The sequence below is a fragment of the Vespa crabro genome, chromosome 13 (genome assembly GCF_910589235.1).
Source record: "Vespa crabro chromosome 13, iyVesCrab1.2, whole genome shotgun sequence".
NCBI classification, from domain to species: domain Eukaryota; kingdom Metazoa; phylum Arthropoda; class Insecta; order Hymenoptera; family Vespidae; genus Vespa; species Vespa crabro.
In genome coordinates, this window is record NC_060967.1 from 6,311,211 (window position 1) to 6,324,859 (window position 13,649).

General features: G+C 33.5%; 1 long non-coding RNA gene and 1 pseudogene across 1 annotated transcript; one reads left to right on the forward strand and one right to left on the reverse strand.

Moving 5' to 3' along the window:
• Positions 1-1,506: 1,506 nt before the first annotated feature.
• Positions 1,507-3,977, reverse strand: LOC124428746 (annotated as a pseudogene).
• A 617-nt stretch (positions 3,978-4,594) lies between these two features.
• Positions 4,595-10,229, forward strand: LOC124428677. The gene is made up of 4 exons (XR_006943254.1): positions 4,595-4,792; positions 8,082-9,804; positions 9,932-10,028; positions 10,099-10,229. It is a non-coding gene; the product is annotated as an uncharacterized LOC124428677 (long non-coding RNA).
• The last annotated feature ends 3,420 nt before the right edge of the window (positions 10,230-13,649 follow it).

A 13,649-nucleotide genomic window follows, 5' to 3' on the forward strand; every position in this document is an offset into this window, starting at 1 on the left:
CGCTCTGATATCGGTAACTAACTTGGCTGTCGCTAGTTTATCTACAAAAAACCTGAATAATAATCCTGAATATATTATCGCAATAAGATTGGTTCTTTTTTCTTAGGGGAGAAATAAGGCGACAAAAAATTATCGATTAACTATCCTTACTGCTTGTGTGCTCGAGTGTTCCTGTACTTCTAAAGTTTCTAGGTTATAAATTGTAATATCCATAATACGAAAGTTGTTCATTCGTAAACGTCGTAGGATAACAACGTGACACAACAAACTCTAAAGATTGCTAATATAACGGAAGTAACATTATATTAAGGAGACAACAGGAAAGAGTACTGTAAAATTAAATTAAATACTCATATAAGTCGAAAATTTCTTTATCATTTAACATTTATCCAGATATTATACACATATGCAGACACATTATTTATATTTTTATTATAACTCCTGTACAGATGTATATTTATGGACAAAATCTACAAATATTATGGACGAAATAGGTCTTGCGATTTTCAAATAATGTGTAGTTGAATATTTTTCGTTTTCTCCGCCCATGTTACTTTTGAAAATATCAATACTAGGTTTAGTCGAACATATGCGTTAATTTTCAAACGACAGAATATAGTTTACTGTGAAAAAATGAATAGGAATAAAAAAAAACCGATTATTACTTTGGATTATTAACGAACAAGTACTTTTGACGTTGTTTGAATTTTTCAATAAAATGAAAGTATAGATGGTTGACACCGAAGCAAAGTTGATGATAGTTTAAAACAGGGCTAAAGCTTCTGCAACGCATTACAGCGATAACAGTGTTCTGCATCCTGCAATACCGCATCCCCCCCTCATTGAGTGATGAACTTCCGCTGGGAGCTGCCTAAGTTATCTTAATAATTAAAACCACTTAACACGATTTTATCTAACTTTTTGATATAGCGACAAGGAATCGCTTTTAAATTGTTCCGGAGAGGAACTCCTGTAGTTGCGAAAACATTATAGTGCTTGGCAAATTTCATTTGCAAAATCAAAATGTTACATTCTGAATATTAGGTTGGAAACTATGAAACGGGCTTTGAATGAAAATAAATAACTGAACAAAAACGCCCGTTTCATAGTTTCCAACCTCTAATGCATATATTTAAGATATTTCTCCTATTAATATTATTAACTATTACAAGAATATGTTAATTGTACGATGTTCATTACAAAATTCTAGATACTATTATTAAAACTAACTTGAAATTTTATAATATTATAATAATTTAATTACCTTATAAAACATTTGAATTTGTTATTGTTTATATTGCTTTTAGATTATTTTGAAATGGAAAATATAAATTCCTAGGATGCAATCGTATTTCTAGTTTGAATGAATGCTCTACTCATTACCTAAAATCATTACCGCATTAAACGTCGAGATCGCTATTGTCCATGCGATTAATAACCTTATCAGCAAAATCCTCTTTATGATTCCTAAAAATCTGCAAATAACCAAGCAATTCAATCAAAATATTTGATACTTGTATCAAGTATATTTCAGGTTAGATTTTTGTTTTCTTTATGATGACAAAGTTATTGAAATTGTTATCAGAATATTACACTTATTCTACATATTGCAACATTTCGTTACCAGTCATCGTTATTAACATTCGTAACAATATCTGTATTTTCTGTACGTCGTCTATTTCAGATACTTTCTGATTTATCACTTTTATCTTTGATTTTTATTAGATCTCTTTAGAGATATATTCTGTACTTTCTCTTATTCTATACCTTTTACTTGTAACTCAAAATCACTATATCTTTTTTATCTAACTTCTTCCTCTTTGGTTCCCTTAAACGTGCTAAATTTTATTCACTAATTTCACCATTTTCCGTTACATGTTTAAGTTTCTGAGCTTGATGAATTTTAATCCAGGAATTATAAAATTTCACTGAAGCTGTACTCTGAATTCTCATTCTATTTAACTCAATTTTCGATTTCTCCCATATTCTTCAAATCGAATATATCCTTAGCTCTTTCACTTTCTATATGTTTCGAATTTTCTATTTTTTCTTTTTTTCTATTAATTACTTTACTTTCTTACAATAATTTGCGACATGACAGTTATTGAAAAATACTTTCAACTGTAAAATATATATTTATAAATTGGACAACATATTATCATCTGTAGGAAATAATAGGATATAACATGTTATACTTACTTATATTATACAAGGAACATAAAAAATGGGGGAAACATTAAATGGCCATCCTTTGCTGCTATTTCTAATATTAATCGGTAGAGACCATCAATTATACTATCTTTAGATATTTTTAATATACAAATTACAGATATTGATTTCATTGGTACAGCTTTATGCTTTTTATTAAAATCATAAGATGATAATATCTGAAGTCAATATTAAAATATATATTTTTTGAAATATTTAAAAACGTAGATACTTTTGTTATACGTATTAATTAATTACTATATCCCAAATAGAAATGGTAAAATAGATGTGAAAGTATTTGTTTCCTTAGAAATATTAGATAATGTTTGCAAACAATGGAAACATAAATTGTTGACTCGGTATTACTTTAATTCTTCCAATAATAATCTGGTAATACGCAAATTAATAATTACCATCTACTTAACTAAATAATTTATATGCAATTAATATGATCGCCAACATACCTGTACTAAAGGATATAACAAAGAGTGTAACATTAGTTGTTTTTTTGAGAGTGTTATTGACTTGGATCAGAAGAATAATAAATTTATATGCTTCCAATTATATACTGCCTGAAAATTATTGCATTCCTTAAATGAATAGCAAGCTGTCTGATATATAAAAAGGCATGACTGTATGCAAAGTCAAAATAAATCTCTGTTAAAGAATGCCTCATAAAATTTATTTCTGGCGAAGTATTCGGCGATACATATTTGGAATTTTTTACATACTTGACGTAGGAGATCGACTAAAAGACATAATTAGAATTTAGTCATTTATATGATTGTGACGACTATTCTGACATAAACAGAAAAATATAACTTTACCTTTAATAATATTTCAAGTAAAGATACCCTATGAATAGCTGCAATACGTAATGTATATAAAAATGCAACAACTCGAACAGTTTCTTCATCAGTTGACCAAAATTTTAATAAGACTCTCAATAATGGTTTCTTTAATGAGAAAACATTTCATGTAAATGTTTTAAAAGTATCGTTTGCATGTTAGCTGATGAAACATTTTATAAGATCTATAAAAAATATTGTTATTTTAATACAAACATTGTTGCACATTATTATTTATGTTATCAATATTAGAATGATACCAATTAAATCAGTTAAATATGATTTTAATGAATCTTTCATTTTGATAAATCTTTTGCATTTGTGCTGCAAAATATGTATTAGTACTCAATTTTTTAAAATGTCTGAATGCAATATATAAGATAAATGCAATATGCACAATTGAATGACTCAATGAAATACTGAAATTGTTATAATTAAGGTGCTAATTTTCCTAATCACAAGTACATTAATTAGATATATTACTTGATAATGCCTACTTACATTTCCTTCTACTTTAAATTTTGTAGCATTTTCATCTTGCGTTTTCGATACGGTTTGCTACACAGCATAAGAAATTTCGAGTGCAATGTTCTAAACAAATAAGATTATAAATACACTATAATATATTGACAATACATAGTTATTTTGATAATTAAAAATATATGAAAGCATTATCGGATAAATCAGATAAACAGATATCTAATAGAATTTGATCATTTTCTTTCAAATACAAATAAAATTCTAGATACGTTTCCTTTAGCTTTTTCATTCATGATTTGACTCATATTCTTTTTGACTCATATCACTATCACTGCTTTCAATATCATCGGCTTTTTAAACCTTATTATTTCTTAATTATTAAAAGCATGGACTTTAGAATCATATATATATATATAAATATATATGATTCCGTTAATCGTCATCCTCCTTACTATTAACCAACGTCTTCCAAATTTTTTTGTTCGAAATATTCATCCTTTTTTCCTTTTTCTAGCAGATATAGTTGAATTTTTTTATTCCTTTCTTCGTCTTCTGTATTTTCATTATGTATAACTGAAACTAAATACACAAATAATTAATTAATAACATGTTAATCGTTGATATCTTGAAATAATTTAAAAAGAGATAAGTATATCCAATATTTCATTTTACCTGAAGGTTATGTACGTAATATATATATATACATACATATATATACATATATATATATATATATATATATATATATATATATATATATATATATATATTTACAATATCCTTTAAATTGTACTATTTTTTTTGAAAATATGTTAATATTTGACAGCTGGAACGTCACAAGGTTAATCCATCAACATTGTATAACCTTATGATAGATCGACAGAAAATCAACTTAGCTTCAAAATATCCTAAAATATAAGAGTATGATGCTTACTGTTTCCACCAATCAAATAATCATATTATTAATGGACATTTTTGCAAATTTTGTTAGATTATAGTTCGATGAGTTTCGTATCTAGATATCGCTACGAATATGTTTATAGGCAAAAGAAATCGATTTTTAAATAGACTATGCCTGTTAATAAGTATCCGAAACATCGACAATAGTTTATAGTTAAATTAATAGTAATCTATGTAATATGTAATCGCAAAATAATTGTTATGTTATGAAAAGGTTAATAATTAATGACTGTGAACATTAGATTTCAAAATCACCGACAATAAGGATCTAACAGAGTACTATCTTATTCGTTTAGGTATATTTTCCGTTTATTTTTTTATATGCATATATTACTCATCTTCTTTTCTAATTTAAATATTTATTATTACAAGTATTTTGTCACTATTACACAAGTACAATAATCATGGATAATTAAACGAATAATTAGATATAATTCTATACTATTTCCTATTTTTGAGCAGGATTGAATGATACTGTAAATGCAGTATTCAAATCAATTGGGCTAATGACATGGGATTCAGTAAATGCGTTAAACATCTTGATATGTGGATTAAGCAATGTAACAATAAAAGCTTAGGAATCAATAAGTATTTTTCTATTAATCTTGTTTTATTTTTTATTTCGGACGCATTCTTAATATCCATAAAAATTATTTCGCAGGATTTTTATCTATCATATTTTAATAATATTTCATCTTCTTTTCCCTGATTAATTTAATCACTATATTTCTTTCCGTTTTGTACTGCAACCAATGCTATTACATATCCTCGTATATTGCCGTATTATACACTTCATCCATTTTTATATTTACCGTTACTCTGGTATCATCTGAAAATCATTGTTTCCCTTTCCATACTTTTGGAATTCTAAACTTTTTCTTAGGTGCAATGATGTTCAATGCCTCTATTATGTCATCAGCAAATTTCTTAGCTTTGCTGTTTATTGCATTATATCTTGACCTTGCCCTATTCTGTTTTTTACCAAGCTAACAAATTTATCTGCACTAAATTTACTATAGTTTCTAGCAATAAATTATCTATAATTATTTTCAGCTTTATTCGTATATAAATCAGATTTTAGCCACGCACGATCTGCTACTTCATTCATGATAAACTACTTGTACTTGCAGTTTATTAATAGCAAAAAATAGATCTATAATTGTTTAACTATACTTTGTCATCCTTGTCGGTTTATTAATATACTGCTTCACACCTAAACTTAATATCATCGTTTACAATTTCTTTGTATAGAACGAGTCTATCATAAAGTCTATATTAAAATTTCCCAATACTATACATTCTTCTTTGCATGTACATTCTTCTATACATTATACTATTTCTTCAATACTATACATTGCGAATTCCTTTACTATATCAAAAAGCTCACAAAATCACCGTATGATGGACTCGGTAAATGATATAAATGACTACCATTATTGTTCCTTTATACAATTTTTCTTTTATTCCTATCGCAACACACCAACAATATTTTTTCGTCACTAATATTTCATATTTAATATCGTTTCTTACATATGATATTGCTACTTTTATTACTATTTTCAGAATTGCATCTAATCACATTATAATTTCTCGCATATTCACTTCACTATCTTCAGTTTCAGATACTACTATCTGAATGTAGGAATCAGTTTCTTCATAATCTGATGTTGTATCTCGAATTTATGCGCTAACAAACTTTGTACATTTGTATATAATATTAACTCTCTTTTCTGTAATCGCTATTTCATATCTTCCCAGCTGGCTTTCCTCTTCTCTTCCTCTATCGCTCTCATGAATGTTGGACATCCAGAACATTATGCTCCTCATTTATCTTCAAATTATAGATTTTATTCTTGTATAAACAGTTCACACACTTCTCTTTCTTAGCTTTCAGTTACTGTTCTTACGATCATCAGCACATTTCAAACATATTACTGGTTGTGTACAATTTTTCCCAGAATGATAAAAACCCCAACATTTAAAACATATCTTTACGTTTATATAATCAGCAACATAACATTTCCTTCATCCAATTTTCCTATTCTTCAACATCGTCGCATGCATTGCATCATCCATCTCAACTATCAGTGTACCATCATTTAAACCATACTACTGTCTTCATTCTCTTTTCTAGTAATTTTTTTCAAAATTTACATATGAAATCCTTTTCTTGTTTTGTCCAAATGATTAGTTTTATTATCATTTCTATTATCTGCTCCTTTTCACATTCCATTTTCTTTTCTTTCGAATTGATAATTTCCTATTTAGTGTGAATACCTTTTGGCTCTATAATTTGATACTCCCTTTACTCCCTATTTATTTACACCACTTGATTTTAATTGTTTTAATTCTTGCTCACTTTTACAAGCTAAAATGGGTGCCCATTTTCCTCCTTTTCTCAACTTTGATACACTTATACTTTTGATATTAATTTTAGTCTTTATCTTTTTTTGTCTTCTCACTCTCCCGTTATTCCTTTGGCTTTATTATAATAATATTTCCTTTTTTCCTTTCTTTTGTCACATCACAGTAACTGCGCTGGGCAACTTTGCCTGACATCGTATTCCACATTTTCTTCTTTCTTCTTTCATTTCTTTCTTAAAGCTCTTCAACTCGTCTTTGACAATATCTGTAAATTATGCTCTGTAGTATCAAAAGATATAATGGATACTAGGATAGATATATGACGTTAATATTATCTATAAAAAAACATCACAGGCCAAGGAAATATTATAAGTGTCGGTTATTTATTTCAAGTAAAACGAACAAATGAATAAAACAGATGTCTACTTTGATTCCAGTCTTGGATTGTTCCTTCTGTCACTTACAATTAGGTATCTTACTTACTACTTGGGCCACTCAGTCATACACTTACATACTCCTAATACTATGCCGACGTACAAAATACTGCGCACAACATTCTTAAGTCTAGGTTCCCACGCAACAATCACTCTAAGCATTTACCCACTATCTCTAAATTTATCTTAAAGAATATTTCTATAACTATTTATTGATTGACATCTGGTAAACGTTCGTTCAGGGTGCATTTACAATCCTATTCTAAGTTTATAATTCACGGCTCTCAAAAACTTTGCCTTTAAAGAAAACTTAAGTACAAGAATACATACAATAAAATAAGCTAACAAACTATTTTTATGATCCTACGTGCTCTTTATTTCATTTTTCTTAATAATCTCCTGCCTAAATTTTCTAATCAACTATTCAATCTCCATTCCAGAATCATCTATATGTATCTCCTTTGTAATCAACATTCTCCATTCTTTATCTATCCCTGCTTTTCCTTAAGTACTAGTACTTTTGGAATTCGTAACCTTTATAGAGTTTGTGGCAGCTTGGATGAAAAATTTTCCCACAGTGTATGCAATTAATCAGCTGGAATTTTATTTTCTTTCTAGACTGCTTCCTACATACCTGCTTCCCACTACGCGAGACATCCATTTCTCTTTGTCAAATTTTTCCTTATCAACTATTAATTCGTACTATCTTAAATGTCACCAACAGCAGCAGCATCGCACGACAAGACAGTTCTTGAAATTCTCACCCCCATCCCGATTCTGTACACAGATTCTGATAAGGGAATCGATCATTGGAGGATTCCAAGCCCAGTCTGGCTAATAGATGACTGGAATTCGACTGTGGTGCTGCGAATTGAGGGAAGGGCTGGACTTGATGGATGGAGAAGCGATGACCTCGATAATGGAGGACTCTGGTGGTTTTGGCCGCTTCAAGGAGTCATTGGGATATGATGCCCCAAGCATGCAAATGGCCAGCCCAATTGGGAATGGGTGAGTGGTTCCAAGGTTCTACTATAGAATACAATAGACGTGTTTCAGATAATACGCGCAAGGCAAGTCACTGACCGTTTGGCAAATAGGCTATAACCAGAACTTTGCCGATGACAGATACAGGTGCGTATGTCTGCAAAGACGGCTACAAAATATATCAACCACATAAAGCGGAACCCAAATTTTTTGAAGACATCAAAGTTAGATTGGACCCATGTAGTGGATACGGTGGGTTTACGTGTTATATTGTCTGTGGCCTCAAAAAGTCCGAAAACTTATCTTATGTTTAGCCTATTCGAATAGGAACGTATAGTAATATGAATATACCATTAATAACAACTGGTACATAAGGGTAACATTAAGGATATCAATAACCTAAAAGTATTGAGTTTGCAAAAGAAAAAGATTAGAACTGCAGAAAGTTCAAGTGCTTCTGTGTGAAAGCTTCAGTGAAATTCAATTTAATAGCCACACCTACGAACTTGTAGACATTAAAGACAAAATTTCAACAAGGCCTAAGTGATATTTTATCAAAGATGAGACTAACTCTCAAAGTGGACACAGAAATTTGAGATAGACCAAACGACAATTGCGTGAAATAAAGAGATCCAAGATACTTACCTATTTGCTATTGTATCCTTGCATACATGGTATAAGATACCAATGTATCAGCCTGTAATGGGATATGGAATGATTAGATGATCAAAATTCCATAGGAGTGGCACTGGCAGTATTGTTTAACTACAGTTGCAGCTATGGGAGCATTGGAAAGTGTGTGTGTGTGTGTGTGTGATGTAAATAGTTTAGTTAACATTGGTGTAATAGCTTATAAGAAAGATATGCGTGAAATGTTACTTTTAAGAAAAAACGTTAACATAAAAGAAATCGATAAAAGAAGTGAGCTCACGCTTTGTCTCTCCAAACTCGTATAGTATGTAATTCTTTGTGAATGTACTTCGATTAAAATTATTATTTTTAATCAATAAAAAAGTGTTAAGCTTCGTGTGTTATTTATTTCACGTGACTATTATCCACACATGGGACATGGTCCTTCGAGCTGGATATTGATAAATATTAGTGAAAAAAAATCGTGACAAACAACAATAAACAGTTTTCATTCTCGCACGCACTATAGATAATCGTTCGCGAGCGAGAATGTGGTGAAACAAACGGGAGATATCGTGACTATATCGAGTATTTTAAAAGCAATTTTTTTTCTCAAAATTCGTCGATTTCAAAGCAGTGCGTAGTACAAATATATTTATGCATAGTACAACGGGACATTACTACACTGTACGTTCTCATAATCACACGTGTGCCATACATTATAAGGTATTCAACGAGAAGTATTACGCTATAAAATCTTTACGCGACAGTAGCATGCGTCAAAACGAGAAAAAATACATTTCCAAATCAGCATCGCGAACGACAGCAGTGAAGCAACAGCGGACGACAGCTCGATGAGATTTCACGGCGGCCGATTCAATTTTTATTGGCGTTTGGTAAGTCTCCAATCATATTTTTATTCTCTTTTCCTCATTCACTCCTATACAAAAGCACTGTCTCGATATCATAGTTATTTGCCGAACGTCATACGGTCAACAACATCGGATCTTTCTTTGCTTCCAGCTACCTGCGCTACCCGAGCGGTACAGTGAGTGCGCGAAGTGAGACGAGAAGTGACGTGCTGTGAAGCAACGAGCGTTAGAGAGCGATTTTGCGAAAGGTTCATTCTATTAGTTTAAATTATAAAACATTGTAACGATTGTAACGAAAAAAAATTGTAACGATTTCAGTGGAGAACAATGAGTGTGCGAGGAATCTGTCTCGCGTAATGGACGCCACCGACGATCAGATGTCGACGGTGGAAGAAAGAGGCAGTTTCTCCTTGGTGAAACGGAGGAAGAAGAAAGAAAAAAGAGGAAAGCGCAGAAAATACCCACCCAAAGAAATCGAGATAATACCCACACCGGTGGCTCTCAAGAAGAAGAGAAAGGCGCCAAGAAACGCGCAGGTCGAGGAATCTGCCGTGGAAGACGAGGAGAGAAGCTTAATAAGCCTAAAAGAGAAGTTTCGGGCAGCATTCGATAGAATGCTGAACTTAGTTACGAAAGCTGAGTAGGAGAACTCGCTAAAGAGGAAAATTCGTGTCACAGCAACGGAGCTGAAAGAGCTCGTCAACGAGGCTTTGATAGCGAACGGAAGACTGGAGGGTAAAATCGAATGCATTCAGACGGACACGGTGGAAAACACCAAGAGGATAGCGAAAACGGTGCAAAAGATCATCCAGGAAACCATTTCCGCCGAAGAAGCTGTTAACCTACGGGGAAAGAGTGGGTGTCAAGGTCAAAAATGTTGCAACGGCCAGCATAATGAAACCGAGGAATCTTTTAACAATATTTCCCTGTAAAAACGAGAGCCTGAAAAGTAGCGAGGACTTAAAAGAGGCTCTGAAGAAAATGGTTATTCCGCGCGAAGAAGGTATGGGAATACGGAACGTGCGGAAGATCAAGAATAACGGGCTATTGATAGAGACGTTGAAGAAACGGAATATAGAGACAATTATGAGGAACGAAGAGATAAAGGCAACAGGGATGGAAGTCGGCCTTCCAGCAAAGAGAAACACGCGAATCATCATCTTCTCCGTACCGAGGCCCACTAATGATGAAGAGGCGAGGATGGAGATACTAAAGCACTACTTCGAAGGCGAGGAATTAAAAACGCTGACGAAAAGCAGCAAGGTGATTTTGAAGACGGGAGATAAGAAAATAGACAGCTGCAACATTGTCCTAGAAGTTTTGAAGGAGGCCCGCGACATCTTAAGGAAAATAGAGCGGCTATATGTCGGCTAGGATTACTGCAAATTCCAGGACTACATCGCGCCAACCAGATGTTATAAGTGCCAATCATAAAGGTCCAATGTACATAAGGGCACATAACATGGCACTGCAAGGCCAAAAAAGAAATATGTGGACATTGCGGAGCCGATAGACACTCTCACAAAGAATGTAAAGCGAAGGAAAAGCTCGCAATTTGCGTCAACTGCAAGCGAGCGAGAAAAAACCGGCGGAACATTCTGTGACAGATAGAGAGTGTTTCGCAGGCAGCAACGCAGGTAATAATCGTCAAGACTGATTACGGCCAATAAAATTGTACCTGACCCGGCCGGGGCCATAAACCACACTAATGAGGTCGTAAAACCGTCGACGGATCAACTGAGGATTTTACAACTTAATAAGAGAAAGACCAGAATCGTAACGGAAAAAGTCCTGCAATTTATGGGTAAGGAAAACATAGATGTTTTGTTATTACAAGAACCATATGTTTGTAGGAACAATATTCCGGGTTTCGGATTCCGTGTAATTACCACCATTCACGAAGCTAAAATAGCGGCGAGAACGACGATGGGCAGCCATCGTCATTGGAAAAGAAACATCTCGGCGGTGAAATTCTGGCATCTTTCGAACGTGCACTGGACGTGTGTGCAGCTACAATTTGCGGCGACAAGCATGTATTTTCCACCATCGGAGCCAATCGATCCCCACCTGCAATTAGTGAGGAAGATCGCAACGGAACTTCGAGACGAAAAGTTAATCATCGATGCGGACGTGAATGCCAGATCAACGATCTGGCACAGCAAGAGTGAAGACGCTCGAAACGACCGAGGACTATCGCTCAAGTTACTGATTCCTGAACTGAATCCCATTGTCATCAACGAAGCAGGCAATCCGCCAACATACAGCTCGCCACGAGGAACGTCGAATATCGACGTTATGCTCGCCACGGAAAACATAGTGCCGTTCGTAAGGAATTGGAGAGTCGAGAAGGGTCTCACGCCTCTAACGACCACAATGCCATTTTGTTCTCCCTCGAGAAAAGCGGAAACAATAGCTACACGCTGCGAAAACCGCGGTTCTCCATCGCCAACGCCGATTGGGAAAGCTTTGACGAGGAACTCGTGCGAAGAGTGCGAGTGAATCACATCGCACGGAAATACACGGACCGCGAAAGGGTGGAGGCGGCTATTCCTTCAATTAACAAGCAACGGCAAACAAAGCCGACTTCGTCCAACCTCACAATTCAAATTAACAAATGCCCTATTTACAAGGACAAGGATTTCGTGTTCATGTGCAAAACTTTAGTGAAGATGCCGATTCTCGAGCACGCAAAGGCAGCCAGGGACAATTAACTGTGTCTTAATTGTTTACGATCTACTTCACATCGTGCGAAAGTTTGTCAAGCCGGTAGTTGCAAAAATTACACAACACACTTCTATATCTCGCGACATCATCAAATCCACAAGGCAAAAAGTCATCAATCGGGAGTCTTTGCGTCAGGTCGTATCAATGGCCATGCATGCGCTTCATGATTATGACAGTTTATAAATCCGGTTGTTCACAATGATCATCCAGGTGTTGGACGTCGACGGAAATCCCATTCCGTCGATTTCCGTTGGACAGATTAAGGCCACTGCAGATCATCCGGTCCTTCAAAAAACTATTTTCAATTGGGTATTGGACGGGGATCGACCAAGTTGACGAAATAGACTGGACCTCGCATTGTTTGCAATCTTATTAACAGCTGAATATTTTTAACATTTCACGAACGCCAGAACTCTCTAACCGCTTAATCTCTTACCTTACGATTTAATTTCCAATATCGCGTGGCATAAACGACAACAATGTCGGTCCCATGTCGAGCCATTCACGATTTGGCTGAGTGTTCGAAGATGTGATTATTGAATAAGAAAGATTTATTGTCTCACAGTGAATATACATTAATAACATTTTTATTTTAATTTCTAATAAATAAACAGATATTTAAGAATATCATCGTCTTAACAAAATTAAAAAAATGTAATAATCTTCGATTGTATGATATTTTTCAAAACATTTTGATACATGTAATGTAATTTTGCATTCCCACGTTGTTTCGCTACGTTGATTATGCTTTCTACAAACTATACAGGTTCTAGTAGGAGGTTTAATTTCGACGGTGTTGGATCTATGATGGCTTGAGAAAATGAGCCCAATGTTGTGCGTGCAATCTCTGTGAAAAATATTTCAGTAACGGTGTATTTTGCAACAATAATTCGGCTATTTTAATCCTATATTCTGCGTGACTCTTTCTTTTTTCATTACTTATTTTGTTATACAAAATGTAAAAGTTAAATAAAGCCATATCAAAGAGGTAAAAGAAAATTCTGTCAATCAATTCCTATCATCCCTTTATTGTATTTGATGGCACATTTCGGTTTCCAAATAGGATTGCGTTGATTTTTCTCTGACTCAATCATTGCTGCTGTTATGTGTTTTCTAGAAAGAATAAGAACGTCTCGTGTGTCCTT